This window comes from Oncorhynchus nerka, linkage group LG17, assembly GCF_034236695.1.
Source record: "Oncorhynchus nerka isolate Pitt River linkage group LG17, Oner_Uvic_2.0, whole genome shotgun sequence".
Classification (NCBI taxonomy): domain Eukaryota; kingdom Metazoa; phylum Chordata; class Actinopteri; order Salmoniformes; family Salmonidae; genus Oncorhynchus; species Oncorhynchus nerka.
The window spans coordinates 29,593,596-29,611,767 of NC_088412.1; the positions used below are offsets into that span (position 1 = coordinate 29,593,596).

Below are 18,172 nucleotides of genomic sequence, written 5' to 3' on the forward strand. Positions count from 1 at the left end.
AGCTAGGGTCATTGATGCAGCCGCTCCGCTCTGTCTTTGTCACGATCGTCGTATGGAGTAGACCAAAGCGCAGCGTGGTTAGAATACATTCTTCTTTATTTAATGAAGAACACGAAGAACACTTATACAAAACGACCGTGACTGCTAATGAAACAATGTGCTCACGTGCAACATAACATAGACAATAATCCACGGAATACCCAAAGAAGATGGCTGCCTAAATATGGTTCCCAATCAGAGACAACGATAAACACCTGTCTCTAATTGAGAACCAATCTAGGCAACCATAGACCTATATAAACACCTAGATGGAAACAACCCCATAAATCTACAAAACCCCTAGACTGAGACTCTTTCTGCTTGGCTCTGCTGCGTATATCAGCCAACCAGAGCGAATATTGATGATGATATAAATCAAGTGTTAATCAAATGTTATGCTGCTGTGGCAGCACTGCTGACATTTAAACTAGGTAGCTAGCTACACATTTGACTGGTGACCACATCTCAAGCCATGCATGTTTGGATACCAGGAGTGCAGGGTAGACTGGTAAAAAGGCTCAACCTGGTGCGCGAGAGCTCTGTATAGGGTAGACCAACAGGTGCAACCAATTGACAGGGTAGGGTAGGGGATGGCGTACTTGACGACGACTTGCAGGGAATGGGTTCAGAACAACAACAGCAAAACTTTATACAAAAAAAGAATTTTACCACCACCTAAAAGGGCACTTGGCGCGTGGGTAGGGAAAAGGGGCATGTGCCGGGCACAGGTTTACGCCTATCTTTGCACGTGTCTGATACTTTGTATGTATGCCCTCGCGAACACATAATCAATTGAAGAGTTTGTCTTGGGTCATTATTACCTGCTGCAGAGCCATCTGTTAGCCAAGTCATACTGAGGCCTGTGCCAGGTAGCTCACGTGTTGGAGTGCATTGCAATCTGGAGGTATGTACTGTAGCACTGGGTGAGTGGATGGAGGGATGGGAGAGAGGGGGTACTGCCAGATGGTCAGGTACACCACCCTCTTCACACAACCTAATGGGCCCAAGCATATTTAAGAGTACCAGGACTAAATATAATTACTTTCAGCATCAACTCAATGAAGCGGCAGCTTGAGAACTTGCTCTCATACTAACTGTGATGAACTATATCGAGAACTTATTGTGAGGCATATGTTATAGTGCAGACTTGGCTTGCAATAATTATACTGTATGCAAGTTTTACTGTATATGACGCATAATTGGAATAGCAAGTAATTGGACTTTTCGATGAACCATTGTAATACGTGAAACATGCTTCTTAGAAAGAATTGAAGTTGTTAATTTGGTCTTCATGTGAATAGAACAGAAGTAATAACATTCAAAGCATTAAACACATATTTCCTCTATGATATCTACCTTGATAGCTACCTTTCATAGTGCATCATACATACAATATGTTTGACATCTAACATGAAGGGCATGCAGGCTGTTCAGTGTAGCCTAGGTTATAATGAGTGACATCCAACTGATGGGACTAGTGCAGACATAGAACAGTGTCTAATGAATGTGACTTAAGGGAGCTGTGATGCACTCAAAATTAGCTGACCTTTGGTTTGTATAACACCACAAGGACTCATGTCACCTCCACGTCTGAGACACCGCAGGTGATGACCAATTATATATCTAGTTTACACGTCAACCCCACACACAGAGTTCAGGTCCTCATGTCCACTGAGGAAATCAAAGGAATATACAGATAGCTGCAAAAATAAAGGAAACACTTGAGTAAATAGGGGATACAAAGTATATTGAACACAGGTGCTTCCACACAGCTGTAGTTCCTGAGTTAATTAAGCAAAGGAATAAACAGGTAACTGCTAAAATAAAGGAAATAATTGGGTAAATGAGGGATACAAAGTATATTTAACACAGGTGCTTCCACACAGGTGTGGTTGCTGAGTTAATTCAGCAATTAACATCACATCATGCTTATGGTCATGTATAAAAATGCCCAGTGGCTAGAAGTGATTTCAGTAACTTTGAAAGAGAGGTCTCAAAGGAGTATATGGGGTTTAAAGTGTGTGTGTGTGTGTGTGTGTGTGTGTGTGTGTGTGTGTGTGTGTGTGTGTGTGTGTGTGTGTGTGTGTGTGTGTGTGTGTGTGTGTGTGTGTGTGTGTGTGTGTGTGTGTGTGTGTGTGCATCAGTCTCCAGATCTCAACCCAATTGAACACATATGAGAGATTCTGGAGCAGCGTTTTCCACCACAATCAACAGAACACCAAATGATGCAATTTCAAGTTGAATAATGAAGTTGCATCCCTACAATATAGATCCAGACACTTGTAGAATCTATGCGAAGGTGCATTGAATCTGTTCTGGTGGCTTGTGGTGCCCCAACGCCCTATTAAGACACTTTATGATGGTGTTTCCTTTTTTTTGGCAGTTACCTGTGAAAAGAAAGTGAAAAGAGAAGGGCCCACCTGAGGCATCAAAAATAACCTTCATTATTTCCTTGTGTTTTTAGAAATACTTTTTTTGACAGGCAGTGTGATCATCATCATTATGTCACACAAGGGAAAGAACTCATTTTGAACAGAAGAAGGTGACATTTGGTTTGTGTGACAGTCGTAGGTGATAATGAGGGATCTGTGTTTGGGAGGAAAAGAACACCAGCGTGATACATACTTGATATACAGCACCAGTCAAAAGTTTGGACGCACCTATTCATTCCAGGGTTTTTCTTTATTTGGACTATTTTCTACATTGTAGAATAATAGTTGTGGAGGATGAATCAGAATTAGTTGGGTAACATAGGTAACATAAGATGTTTTATTTACATAATAATGCTTATGTGAGATATTTGTCACTATACTATACTATACTGTTGGCAGTTGCACTTTCCCTTCTCAGCTAGGGCTCAATCACTTGGGGCCCAGAGAGGGGAGAGGTCAGAATGGAACATTGTCTTCATATGTGAATGTATCTGTTAAACAATGTGAAGGGATGGCGTGATTAAGGGGGAACCAATTATCTCTTGGCTCCACAATGTCTGTGCGCAAGTCACTCCCCTCAGTGAGCTTGTCCAGGAGTGGGGAGAAGAGGGGGTTTACTTGAGATGGGAGTACATAGAGTTGACAATTGAGTCACTCCCCTCTCCATGAAGTACCAGGAACGAGATTAGAACCTAGTCTTAGAGACCAAACTGAACGATAATTTATAGCTAATGCTATCTGACTATGGGATACTCCTTACTCAAGTAAAAGGCCTGAGATCTGTGGTTCTTCATGTAAGTTGAGGGAGGTGGCTCTTTGCTATAAAAGGTCTCAGTTGCCATTATGTTGACACTCTCAACTAATCATTGGAGATAGTGAATTGTTGAAAGTCAAATGCTATTGCAAAGCTAAATTATTATTAAAGGTGAAGTTTAAGTATAACTCTGACTGGTGTGTGGTTTGTAACTCTCCTCATTTGGTAATACAGGAAATTGCCTGGTGAGTCCTGTGCCTGCTCCCAGAACCAGGCCTCCTGTATGTCTCCCCAGCCTGGTAAGCCCTGTGGCAGCTCGACGCCCAAGGCTGCCTATACGTCTCCTCCCTCCAGTGATGATCCATGGCACGAAGCCTCCAGTGATGATCCATGGCACGAAGCCTCCAGTGATAATCAATGGCACGAAGCCTCCAGTGATGATCCACGGCCCGAAGCCTCCAGTGATGATCCATGGCACGAAACTTCCAGTGATGATTCATGGCACGAAGCCTCCTGTGATGATCCATGGCCCGGTGCCTGCAGTGAGGATCCATGGAACGAAGCCTCCAGTATTGATCCACGGTCCGGAGCCTGCAGCGACGGTCCCCAGTCCGGAGCCTCCAGTGACTGTCTCCAGTCTGGAGCCTCCAGTGAGGGTCCCCAGTCCGGGGCCTGCAGCGAGGGTTCCCAGTCCTGGGCCTGCAGCGAGGGTCCCCAGTCCGGGGCCTGCAGTGAGGGTCCCCAGCCGTCACCGAAGTAGATGCCCACCCGGACCCTCCCCTATAGAGTCAGGTTTTGAGTCCGCACTTTTGGGGGGCGAGGTACTGTCACGCCCTAGCCATAGAGAGGCTTTTTTTTCTCTATTTTGGTTAGGCCAGGGTGTGACTCGGGTGGGCATTCTAGTTTTTTTATTTCTATGTTTTGGCCGGGTGTGGTTCTCAATCAGGGACAGCTGTCTATCATTGTCTCTGATTGGGAATCATACTTCGGCAGCATGTTTTTCCACCTTAGTTGTGGGTAGTGGACTTTGTAAGGGAACAACCCCCTGAAATGTACAAAAATTAATGGGAAGTCATTGGCACTGGACAAACCATATACACGGTGTCCAATAGCACTCAATTCGGCGTCGTTTCATTCAAAGTTGATTGCAAATGCCATATGGCAAATGCCAAGTGTAACACTTTAAAAATCCAACAGATGGCGAGTGCGCTCCACCGTGATTTTTCATATTGCAAATGTAACACAAGTCAACATCCAAAAGTTTAAAAAAAGTTATCATTTTATTTTTGTTTTTTACTTGTGCATAAGGCATATGTTTTGCCCAATTGCAATATTATTTTATAGGAAGTCAAAAGTCAAAAATAGCAAAACAATTATTTCGAATTTTGTGTCAATTACACATGTATAAGAACTTTATCAACATAATTTAGTCATATTTTATTATCATCATTTTTTAAAAACTTGTGCGTAAAGGCATATGTTTTGTCCATTTGCGATATGATTTCATAGGAAGTCAAAAGTCGAAAACTTATCAACCCCTTAAAAAAGTGCTTTCTGGACCGTTTTTCGAAATTCTTCTGATTTTTTGTCAATTAATCATGTGTAAGAACTGTATGAATATACTTTTGTCAAATTTTATTATCATCATTTTTTAAAACTTGTGCATAAGGAATATGTTTTTCCGATTGCAATATGATTTCATAGGAAGTCAAAAGTCAATGTCAAAAGTCACTTTTTTACCATAAGAAATGTCCAAATGCAATATGAAAGATTTGAAAATGCCAAATCAGGATGTTATGTCCATTTGCCATGTACCATCATGAATTTGACATGCTCAAAAATACTGCAGAAATGCAAAATTGACTGGCCTGATGAACTCGGGATGGCCGGGCAGTGATAGTGGTTCCTCTCCATCGCTCGATGTGTTGATTTCATCATGTCCATTTGGTGATGTTTTTTCACTGTTGAATCATATTGCAAATGCACGTGCATTTCAGAGTGCACAAACACTTTACAACCAACAATTTCACACACAGACATGGGGGGTACAGAGGGTTAAATACACGACAAGTAATGAGGGAACGTAAACCAAGTGTGGGAAAACAAGACAAAACAAATGGAAAATGAAAAGGCCACTTGTTGTTTTGTGATACATTTCCCAAAACCTTGAAAGTTACCAAAATTCTGGTAGTATACTGGTCAACTTAGAATGTTACCATTAATATACCCTCCCTTTGCAACCCAAAGCATACCAGTTCCAGTGCAGTTTTATATACAGTAAAGCCCATTTCTCCTTACATAGAAGACTGACTGAAGTGACGGGGATCTTCATAACAGCCTACCAGAAAAATAAGGCTGCTACACCAGGCTAATGATTTGTGCATGCTGCTCACAATGTAAAATATGCTACAGCTAATGGATGTGGTTGGTGTGTTGAATTCAAACAGTGACATGAAAAGCAAGTGTTAGAGGTCTTAATCAAGCTTACAAAACAGTCTTGTTTTACGCTTCCAGCCATTAGTCACAAAGTTATTGGAAAGAAACACTCCCCTCCATCACGTGATGTTAAAGATAAGTTATGAAAGCTTGTTAGTCTAATTCGGGTCTTAATGATCTGAGTGCCAATGGTAATTTGCTGTGGATGGTAAAAGCCAGGCTCAATTATGCTTCCTGCTTTTAAAACAGACACGTCTCATCCCACAATTGACTCCATATACAAATGTGCACAATAACGTTCATTGTGGTTTGCAGCCTGATAGATGGACTTAATAACCCTTACCTCACATTAGGACAGCTCAAACGGATGTTTCTGTTTACTCAAAGTTGTTCTCTCCAATCAGAATGTAATGGAGGGGATTCATTGATCTGATTTCCATGTAATGCTGTTTTTCTCAGAAACACAGTATTTATCTCTCTGATAATATTTATATCTCTGAGCTACAGCATCACTTTCACCTCCGGATACGGATACACAAATGAAGCATCGCTCATTGAAGGAGCCTTGTTGCACAAAGCATACAGCAGCCTGCATCCATTCTGTAATGAGGAGTAAAACACTCAACAAACCACTGCCATATTGAGGTACAGTAAAATCATAGAATGGGATCTTGAATGGACTTAGTATTAGGCCTTCCTATTGGCAAGAAATGCCTCCCACTCCTATTGAGTGAAATGTACTTTTCAAGGCAACTCATTTCTGCGGGCTATACTTCATTGATAAGATCATTATTTTTACCTTCATCACAAAGCTCCCTGTCTCTGTGAATGCAAAAAATCTCTCTCTCTCTAAAAATATATATAATATGCACATAACATCTAATTATTTTCTAGAATCATTTCATGATGGTATTTCTCTGTGCATGTATTTAGTGTGCACAAGAAACTACTCTAGGCTCATTAGAAATCAAATGAAATGCTCAATACCCATAAGAGAAATACCAACCTATGAGAGGGGTGTGACTTGTTGATTTGAAAGTAACGTGTTTTAGATAGGCTTTCTCCTGAGTTAAGAGCAGGAAAATGTACCCAGATTTGAGAGAGAGGAAATGGGCATAGTACATGTTATTGTTTCCTTGTCTGGACATGGCCCCATGTACATTGAGATTTAATTCAGGAGAGATCCATAAAGCATAATTCTTTCCTCAACACCCTCGGGATGGCATATTTTATTCATGAGCACTATAAAAATAAAGGTTTGCTCTGATAAACCCGGGGCAAGTAACATATTCTGAGAGCTAGGCCAGATGCTGGTTCTAAATTGATACTAACAACACAGCACAGCAGCCATGCTTCCAGCCATTCCTCCAGAGTGGTTCAGGGTTAGTTCCAGCCACTTTTGACCCACGGTGGTTCATGACCAAGTATATAAGCATATACTTGCTATACTTACATTTGGCATTTGTGTCTGTCAATGAAATATATATGCTACTGTTTGTAGGTGCTCAATGGGAATAATTTGCTAATGTGTTCCTCGTCACATTTTCCAGTTTCTTTGCCCTTCTGTGAAACGTGCAACAGCTGAACTGATTGATAGCTGGCTTCATGTTCTGTAACTATGGCATCTGACAAGGTTGTGTCAGATGAGAATATGCAGGACTGTGCTGGGAAATATTTACTGTCTCTTTTTTGTCCTCTCTCTCTGTATTCCTCCCTTTCTCACCCACATTACATGCCTAAACACAACACCCTACCGCACACATGCACACAAGCACTAGCACATTTCAATTGAATATTTAATGATGAAGGCTGCAGAAGAAAGAACGGATGTGAACGGGCTTTACTTTCCATCTCTGTCATTGGCATCTTGGGGGGGGATTCAGAAAAAAAGCTGAAGAAGAGTTTTATTCTCAGCATCCCAATGGTATTCTTCCCTCTCAAACACTGATTGACAAATATATTTTTAGTCTATGGTCTGCCTTGAACATCAACCACAGAGTGCTATCAGGGCGTTACGCAATATAAGAATTTATATGCTAAGGCAACTACACATATACTGTACACCGAGTGCACAAACCATTAGGAACACCTGCTCTTTCCATGACATAGACTGGCCAGATGCATCCACGTGAAAACTAGGATCCCTTATTGATGTCACTTGTGAAATCCACTTCAATCAGTGTAGATCTAAGGGATGAGATAGGATTTTTAACCTCTTAAAGCTAGGGGGCAGAATTTTCACTTTTGGATAAATAGCATGCCCAATCTCAACTTCCTGCTACTCATGCCAAGAATATAATATTCATAGATTCATAGATTTGGATAGAAAACACTCTGAAGTTTCTAAAACTGTTTGAATCATGTCTGTGAGTATAAGAGAACTTATGTAGCAGGCAAAACCCAGAGGACTAACTGTTCAGATTGTTTTTTCTTTTCCCCCCTCTCTGTTCACTATATTGTCTTTGCCATTGGATATTTAATAGGCACCCATTTTCAGTTCCTACCGCTTCCACACAATGTCGCCAGTCTTTGGAATATGGTTGAGGTTATTCATTTGTTCTATGAAGAAGTAGGCCAACTCAGAACTGGGGACACTTTTGTGAGTTGCGCAAGATGTGAACAGCAGTGCTGGTTTGTTTTCGTTCCTGTATTGAATACAGATTGCCCCGTCTACAATTTGATCGATTATTAACGTTTAAAAATACCTAACGTTGTATTACAAAAGTAGTTTGAAATATTTTGGCAAAGTTTATTGGCAACTTTTGAAATATTTTGTAGTGAAGTTGCGTTTTTGTAAGCTGTCTTTGTCTGGATCAAACGTGCTTTATAAATGGATATTTTTGATATGTATGGACGGAATTAATCGAACAAAAGGACCAATTGTGATGTTTATGGGACATATTGGAGTGCCAAAAAAAGAAGCTTGTCAAAGGTAATGCATATTTTATATTTTATTTCAGCGTTTTGTGTAGCGCCCGCTATGCTAGCTCCTTTGTTTACAGCTGGTGCTGATGGGTGCAGGCTATCTGATAATAGCTTCTTATGCTTTCCCCGAAAAGCATTTTTAAAATCTGACATGTTGGCTGGATTCACAACGAGTGAAGCTTTAATTGAGTATCTTACATGTGTGATTTAATGAAAGTTTGAATTTTATAGCATTTTATTTGAATCTTGCGCTCTGCATTTCCCCTGGCAATTGGCCAGTTGAGACGTTAGTGTCTCCCCTATCCATATTAAGGCTTGAGACAATTGAGACATGGATCATGTATGTATGCCATTCAGAGGGTGAATGGGCATGACAAAAAGTGCCCTTGAACGGGGTGTGGTAGTAGGTGCCAGATGCACCGGTTTGAGTGTGTCAAGAACTGCAACACTGCTGGGTTTTTCACACTGAATGGTTTCCCCTGTGTATCAAGAATGGTCCACCACCCAAAGGACATCCAGCCAACTTGACACAGCTGTGGGGGTCAACATGGGCCAGCATCCCTGTGGAACACTTTCAACAATTTGTAGAGTCCCTGCCCCAATGAATTGAAGCTGTTCTGAGGGCAAAAGGAGGTGCAACTCAATACTACCAAGGTGTTCCTAATGTTTTGTACACTTAGTGTATATTTTGTATACTCTTAGATTTGTTTCTGTTTTAAATGCTAAACATGCGTTTGTATAGGGACCCTTACCATGTGAGGTGTCAATCTGGCATCCGTCATGTAAAAGTCAAAACCGCATTAGAATGGATGGCTTTGCCTAAAAGATGAAAGCCGTTAAATCGTGGGTGTTTCTGTGATTAAATGTCAGCTGTCATTCTGCATGGGAGAGCTGCTGGTTCCCTTCCCCACCTATAGGAGCCTATGCCAGTCCACATGGGGTAAGGCTGGGTGGGGAGAGAGAGATTGTGTGTTTGTGTGTGTGTGTGTGTGTGCGGGTGCGTGTGCGTGTGTGTGTGTGTGTGTGTGTGTGTGTGTGTGTTTGTGTTGTGTGTCGTGTGTTTGTGTGTGTGTGCTCTGAACTACTGGGAAATGAGGTTCAGTTTTAAAATGAACTTTGTCCGTTGGTAGAGTGGAAATCTTTTATCTGCATCCGTGCAGAAATAATGGAAGTTTTGTGGAGCATTCAAGATTGATCTGGGGAAACTCTCAGGCGATGTCTATGCTCCATTTGGGAACGATTTACCTTGACTACAGATCCATAACACATTTTTTAAACATATATAAGCATTTCATGAACGTGTTATAACAGGTCCCAATCGCATTATTTAAAGGTTAATTAAATATATTCATAGCATATCTCTAGCACATTCATGTCATGCTATGCAAGAGCTCAAATTTAGTACTGTATCTAAATAGATACATAATTACAATGACATAGTAGTGTCATCAGTATGGATATTCTCAAAAGTGTGCTTCTGCCATACCAGTGTTAGTGAATATGCCAAAAGGCCAAACAATGTTATTCTGATATATAGCCTGTACCAGCCCCATTTCCCCAACTGGCCAGTATAGGCCTGTGATTTACCTTCTGCTTCTTGCTCTCACTGAGGTCAATGGTGCATGAAGATCCCCACAGGGTTGAATCCTCATGGTAAATTGATCAAATCATGTAGTTGAGGGTCATATCATAACTCTCTCGCAGCTTTTTGTTAAAAATCTCGCAAAATTTCAACGTCCTGCTACTCATGCAAGGAATATAGTATATGCATATGATTAGTATATGTGGATAGAAAACACTCTGAAGTTTATAAAACTGGTTAAATCATGTCTGTGACTATAACAGAACGTGTTTAGCAGGCAAAATCACAAGGAAAACTGTTCACAAAAAAAATATATATATATCCCTCCGCCAGTCTCTGTATTGTCTATGGCAAGGGAAAATAGATGGCGACCAGTTTACAATGCCTACAGCTTCCACACGATGTCGCCAGAACTGTCATTTGCTTTTAAGTTAATCCTTGGTCAGATGAGAAATGGACACTTCCTGTCATCAAATACACAGCAGGAAGTTTTGAGAGAGAGAAAATGGACCATCATTTCAAAACGTGCTGCTATTGAATACAGATCGCCCCGTGATCAATTTGATCGATTATTAACGTTTACTGATACCTAAAGTTGGATTACAAAAGTAGTTTGAAGTTTTTTGTTAAAGTTTATAGGCAACTTTTTAATTTAAAAAAATGACATTGTGTTTTTGAAAGCAGGCTTCATAAATGGACATTTTGGGTATACATGGACGGATTTAATAAAAAAAAAAACAATTGTGATGTTTATGGGACATATAGGAGTGCCAACAAAGAAGCTCGTCAAAGGTAATGAATGTTTTATATTTTATTTCTGCGTTTTGTGTAGCACCGGCTACGCTAATTATTCTGTTTACGTCCCCTTTGGGTATTCCGGGGGTTGCATGCTATCAGATAATAGCTTCTCATTCTTTCGCCGAAAAGCATTTAAAAAATCTGACATGTTGGTTAGATTCACAACGAGTGTAGCTTTAATTGAGTACCCTGCATGTGTGTTTTAATGAAAGTTTGAGTTGTATCGAGTACTATTAGTTGTCACTCTGGAATTTCCGCTGATGTTGATCCCTGTACAGGGACAGCAGCCCTCCTCCACATCACAATTATGTTGGTCATACTGTTCTCTAACGCCATGCAGCCCCCGCAAAGCGGGTAGGGGGACCACGAACTCTGGGGGCGCATGCGCCTCTCATCGATGTCTTTTTTTAATGTAATAATTCATTCATAAACCTTCGGGCAGCAGGTAGTGGTTACAGCGTTGGACTTGTAAATGAAAGGTTGCAAGATCAAATCCCCTAGCTGACAAGGTAAAACTCTGTTATTCTGCCCCTGAACAAGGCAGTTAACTTTCTGTTCCTAGGCTGTCATTGAAAATAAGAATTTGTTCTTAACTGACTTGCCTAGTTAAATAAAGGTTAAAAAAAATGTCCATATGTACTAGGAAGTTAAGTGCTTGTTACTTGGGCTTCAGGAATGTGACTGAAAAAGTGCCCCAGGTCTTAAAATATAGAAAAATTAACTGTTTGGAAGTACAAGGGAGATATCAGTGAACAAATGCCATGCTCAAAGCTACGACGGCGCCATTGCTGTGAGTGGAGCGTACTGAGGTGTTCAAAGGCTCATATCAGGCCAAGAGCCTAATGCTTCTTATGCAGTTCCTTATGAGTTTTAGTTTAGATTGCCGTAGCATCATCAGGGAAATGGGGCAGAAGGGAGGAGTGCTTCAAATACAGCAGGTCTGCAACATCTTTAATTGAGCCTCTCATTCTCCTTAATTGCCGGCCTAAACACATTACGGAAAAATATTAATTGTATAGGAAACTCTGGGTACAGGTCGTCTGGATACTGGACAGCCAATAAATTGGTGATCATACAGATGATCATATTTTGCGGACAACAGTTCTTGAGGGCTTGAACCAAAAAAGCAGTTAGCGATTTGTCGTTCTAACTGGTGAGTTTGAGTTGTTTGGTTACAATATCAACAGTCCCTTATCTCTGGTATATCTTGGCATGCATCAGTCAAGTGGAAATTGTGCGCAGCGCAATAGACATATATAGCACAATGTCTCAGGAAAGACTGTCTGGGTTGACAATGCTCAGTATGGAAAACCGTGGGCCGCAATCTGGACCTACAGGCCGCGGTGAAAACCTTTGCACACAAAACAAATGAGGACTTCATGAGACCAGGGGAGTCTCTCAAGCTGGATTTAATTTGATTTAGGCCTAATTTAATTGACCTGAATATTGCAGCCCATTTGTGTAGGCTATTAGCCAGATAAAACCCGCTGAGTTCAAAAATAAGTAGTGGGTGAATTTTTTCTCAAGCAGACTACTTTTTTCCTCATTGTAAGGCTATTTTATGTGTAATTTCTATAAAAAAGTTCATAAATAGCACCTAAATTGCAGCTAAAGATGGTATATAGCTATAGAGATTACACTGCTTGATGAAACAATTCATAGTAAATTAGTCTTTTGACGATGGACTGACTGTATTATCAGAACAAGTTTCTATCCAAGCTGCGAGAGAGCGCAAGGACGGCTCATATCATGTAGGTTCAGGTAGCCTATACAGGACAGCTGTATATTCTAAAACATCTATTGGTAGCTGATTAGTATTCTGTTGTATCGAAAATGTATTTGACAATCTGCCATTTTTGAATTTCTAACTTTAATTTGTGAAAAGGTAATTACATTATTGCCACCCGCCAGCAGTCTAAAAATGGCAGCACTGTGACACCGTGTATACCTTTATGAAATGTTAGGCTTAACCTGAGAAAATGACAACCAAATAAGCCTATTGCAGTAATGCTAGTTAGTGACTTCCTTCAAACTGCAGACAGAGATAAAAATTGTATCCATTAGTTCATCTGACTGAAGTAGAAAAATGGCTTCATTGCCAAACTTCTGAAGTATCCTTTTAAATCTATCCAAGAAAAGTCCAACTGAAAAATGTCAATAGTAGGATTCTTTGGCGATGCCTTCAGCAATTGTTTTCTGTGCTAGCTAATGTTACATCTGGAAATTGGAAATAAAATGTTAATATTTCCTTTAACATTCTGTACTGTGTCTGTATTCGTTTTGATAAGTCACGCATGTTTATAAAGCTTTAAAAATGCTTTATGCATGGGGAAATAGAAATGACAGTACATTGACTGCATACAATTCACACATAAATATTTAATCTTGGTGTTATAGATGAGAGTGGCAAACTGCACAGGAAATTACCATGAAGTGCTCAGCTATAAATGCTTTCTGAATGGTAAACTAGATTTGTCTTTACTTTGACTATATATAATTCATACATACACCCTTTCCTTCATGTGTGCTTATGTGGAACCGTATGACCAATTTAACTGTGATATGGAGGAGAGCTGTTGACTTACAAAACAGTTATAATATGACCAGTGGTGGAAAAAGTATCCAATTGTCAAACTTGAGTAAAAGTATAGATGTATTTGATTTAGTAAAAGTGAAAGTCAGCAAGTAATATACTACTTAAGTAAAAGTCTAAAAGTATTTGATTTTAAATATACTTAAGTATCAAAAGTGAATGTAATTGCTAAAATATACTTAAGTATCAAAAGTCAAAGTATAAATAATTTACTATTCCTTATTTTAAGCAAAGCAGGCCCCATTCTTTTTTTCTTCTTTTTTTCGGATAGCCAGGAGCACACTCCAACACTCAGACATTACTTACAGATAGCCAGGAGCACACTCCAACACTCAGACATTACTTACAGATAGCCAGGAGCACACTCCAACACTCAGACATTACTTACAGATAGCCAGGAGCACACTCCAACACTCAGACATTACTTACAGATAGCCAGGAGCACACTCCAACACTCAGACATTACTTACAGATAGCCAGGAGCACACTCCAACACTCAGACATTATTTACAAAAGATGCATTTGTGTTTAGTGAGTCCACCAGACCAGAGTCATTATTGATGACCACGTGTTCTCTTGAAAGTGAGTGAATTTGACTATTTTCCTTTCCTGCTAAGCATTCAAAATGTAACAAGTAATTTATGTTGTCATTTAAAATGTATGGAGTAAAAACTACAATATTTTCTTTGGTAATGTAGTGATTTAAAAGTAAAAGTTGTCAAAAATATAAATAGTAAAGTAAAGTACAGATACCCCAAAAATCAACTTAAGTAGTGGCAGGTAGCCTAGTGGTTAGAGCATTGGACTAATAACCAAAAGGTTGCAAGATCAAATCCTTGAGCCGACAAGGTAAAAATCTGCCGTTCTGCCTCTGAACAAGGCAGTTAACCCACTGTTCCGTCATTGAAAATAAGAATTTGTTCTTAACTGACTTGTCTAGTTAAATAAAGATAAAATTAAGTACTTTACACCACTGGATATGACCTTCAACTACACTATTTGATATGTAAAATATACCCTATGGATTCATCCCTGTGGGGATCTTCATGCACCATTGACCTCTGTGGAAGGAAGAAGAAGGTAAGTCACGGACCTATCGAGGACAATGGGGGAAATGAGGCTTGTACCGGCTATACAGGATATCAGCATAATTTTCAAAACAAGAATTGGCCTTTTGGCATATTCACTAAATGGCAGAAGCACACTTTTGAGAACAGCAATAATCATTACACTACGCTGGCATTGTAATGATGCATCTATTAAGATACTTAAATATGAGCTCTTGCATAGCATGACATGAATGAGGTATAGATATGCTATGATTATATTTCATTAACCTTTAATATTGCGGTTGGGACCTGTTATAACACGTTCATGAAATGCTTACAGATGTGTAATAAATGTGTTAAGCATATGTAGTCAATGTAAATCGTTACACTTCATTCTTACCACATTATGTCAGATCCAAGCATGTTCATTTTAACTTAAGCAAGGAATAATATATTCCTCCTCTCCCAGAAACAACCACACAAAGCAAAATGACCATTCTGACTACAAAGTATTCACCGTGAAAGGTACCATGTTCGACTGAAATACATTTGCTGCTTGTGTGAGTGTGTGATTTGCAACGTCCAGTCATTTGTTTATTTTAAGTGAGATATTATTTTGTCTTTTAAATAAACCTTTCTCTGAAGAAAAGAGTTGTTCAAAAAGTAGTGCTCCCTTGGTGCTCTGGGTGGTACAGTATAAGCTTTCATAGCAACAGATTTCACTCTAATGTGTAATGTTTAAAGAAAGTCTTTATAGCAATGTCTTTGAGTTTCACTGCAGTTTGGATTTGTTATTATCGCTTGGGCTACTGTTTGGAGTTTGATAGCAGTGTCAGTAAAAGGGACAGTTAAATGTGATGGTACACTAAGACACTGGGCTCCGTTTTATGAATTTGATCCCACCCAGCCATCTCCCTTAATGATATGCTTTAGCAGCTGCAGTGAACTTAGCATGCTCTTGTTGGGTCCCTTGGGAATGCTCTTTACTATATAGTTAGGGTACTGGAGTTCAACCCCTGGGTTAGCAGAAACATAAATATACCGCCTTTTAATTGTTATGGCGATGAAAGCCCTGTGTGTGTATGCATCAGTAGTAATGCATTGCATTGGTTCAAATGCAAATGTATTTTCATTATACATGATATAGTAGGCCTACTGAAAGGTTTAGCTAATCAATTTGGTTGATTATCTTTTAGCCAACCCCTCATTTAGGGCTCTTGTTAACCTGGGATAACAACAGAGACAGCGAGCAATTAGACCACCATTGCCTTCTGTTCTTTAAAAAAAAAAAATGTAGCTTTATTTTACTAGGCAAGTCAGTTAAGAACAAATTCTTATTTTCAATGACAGCCTAGGAACAGTGGGTTAACTGCCTGTTCAGGGGCAGAACGACAGATTTGTACCATGTCAGCTCGGGGATTCGAACTTGCAACCTTTCGGTTACTAGTCCAACGCTCTAACCACTAGGCTACCCTGCCGCACGAACGTGCAGTCACTGGAGAAGGAACTGGTTGATCTCCATTCGATGGGGCCTAAAAATATGTACTGTAATATGCTATGTTTCTCAGAGTCGTGGCTGAACAAGGACATGGGTAATATACGCTTTGCTGGTTTTTCTAAGCATAGTCAAAACCGGACGGCAGACTCGGGTAAGATGAAGGGAGGAGGGTTGTGTCTCTGTGTTAACAACAGCTGCTGCACAATCTCTAATGTTAATGAAGTCTCGAGTTTTGCCTGAGTTAGAATAACTCATGATAAGCTGCAGTCCATACTATTTACAAAGATAGTTTTCATCTATATTTTTCGTAGCTGTGTATTTACACCACAAACAAATTCTGGCACTAAGACTATACAACAAGCTGTATAGGCCCATACACAAAAGAGAAACTTGCACATTCATAGGCAGCATTTCTCATGGGCGGTCTTTTTCAGACCAGGCACCACAGGCTGAAATACATTTTTCGCATCTACCTATTCATTTTGAGATTTTTGGGATATTTTGGCCAATTTTTATGAGTATTTTCAAAAAGTAAAAGTTGATTAAAAAAATGTATGTTATCTTTACTTCATGCTACCGTCATCAACATTTCAATGAATTTTAACCACTTTAAAATGGACATACAGTGCATTCGGAAAGTATTTAGACCCCTTGACTTTTCCACATTTTGTTACTTTTACAGCCTTATTGTCACGCCCTGGCCTTAGTATTCTGTGTTTTCTTTATTATTTTGGTTAGGCCAGGGTGTGACATGGATGATTATGTGTTTGTCTTGTCTAGGGGTTTTTGTAAATTGATGGGTTTGTGTTCAGTGTAGTATTCTAGGAAAGTCTATGGTTGCCTAGAGTGGTTCGCAATCAGAGGCAGGTGTTTATCGTTGTCTCTGATTGGGAACCATATTTAGGCAGCCATATTCTTTAGGTATTTCGTGGGTGTTTGTTCCTGTCTCTGTGTTTGTTGCACCAGATAGGGCTGTTTAGGTTTTTCACGTTTATGGTTTTTGTATTTTGTTCGTATTTTAATCTTTATTAAAGATGTTTATGAATAACCACGCTGCATTTTGGCCCTCCTCTCTTACGACGGAAGAAAACCTTAACACTTATTCTAAAATGTATTCAATTGTTTTTTCCCCTCATCAATATACACACAATAGCCCATAATGACAAACAAAAACAGGTTTTTAGAAATGTTTACAAAGTTATTAAAAATAAAAAGATGAAATATCACATTTACTTACGTATACAGACACTTTTCTCAGTACTTTGTTGAAGCACTTTGGCAGCGATTACAGCCTCCAGTCTTATTGGGTATAATGCTACAAGCTTGGCACGCCTGTATTTGGGGAGTTTCTCCCATTCTTCTTTGCAGATCATCTCAAGTTCTGTCAGGTTGTATCAGGTCTCTCCAGAGATGTTCGATCGGGTTCATATAAAATAAAATAACATTTATTTATGTAGCCCTTCGTACATCAGCTGATATCTCAAAGTGCTGTACAGAAACCCAGCCTAAAACCCCAAACAGCAAGCAATGCAGGTGTAGAAGCACGGTGGCTAGGAAAAACTCCCTAGGGTTCAAGTCTAGGCTCTTGCTGGGCCACTCAAGGACATTCAGAGACTTGTCCTGAAGCCACTCCTGCATTGTCTTGGCGGTTGGCTGTGCGCTCCAGAGCAGATTTTCATCAAGGATTTCTCCATTCATCTTTCACTCAATCCTGACTAGTCTCCCACACGCTGAAAAACATCCCCACAGCATGATACTCCCAACACCATGCTTCACCGTAGGGATGGTGCAAGGTTTCCTCCAGACATAACACTTGGCATTTCAGGCCAAATAGTACAATTTTGGTTTCATCAGACCAGATAATCTTGTTTCTCATGGTTTGAGAGTCTTTAGGTGCCTTTTGGCAAACTCCAAGCGGGCTGTCATGTGCCTTTAACTGAAGAGTGGCTACCATCTGGCCACGCTACCAGAAAGCCCTGGTGGAGTGCTGCTGAGATGGTTGTCCTTCTGGAAGATTCTCCCATCTCCACAGAGAAACCCCTGAAACTCCTTCTGAGTGACCATCG

At 40.0% G+C, this 18,172-nt stretch overlaps 1 pseudogene; it reads left to right on the forward strand.

The window, feature by feature from the left end:
* Window positions 1-18,172, forward strand: part of LOC135561343 (inactive N-acetylated-alpha-linked acidic dipeptidase-like protein 2) — a 425,784-nt pseudogene that overhangs the window by 58,657 nt on the left and 348,955 nt on the right.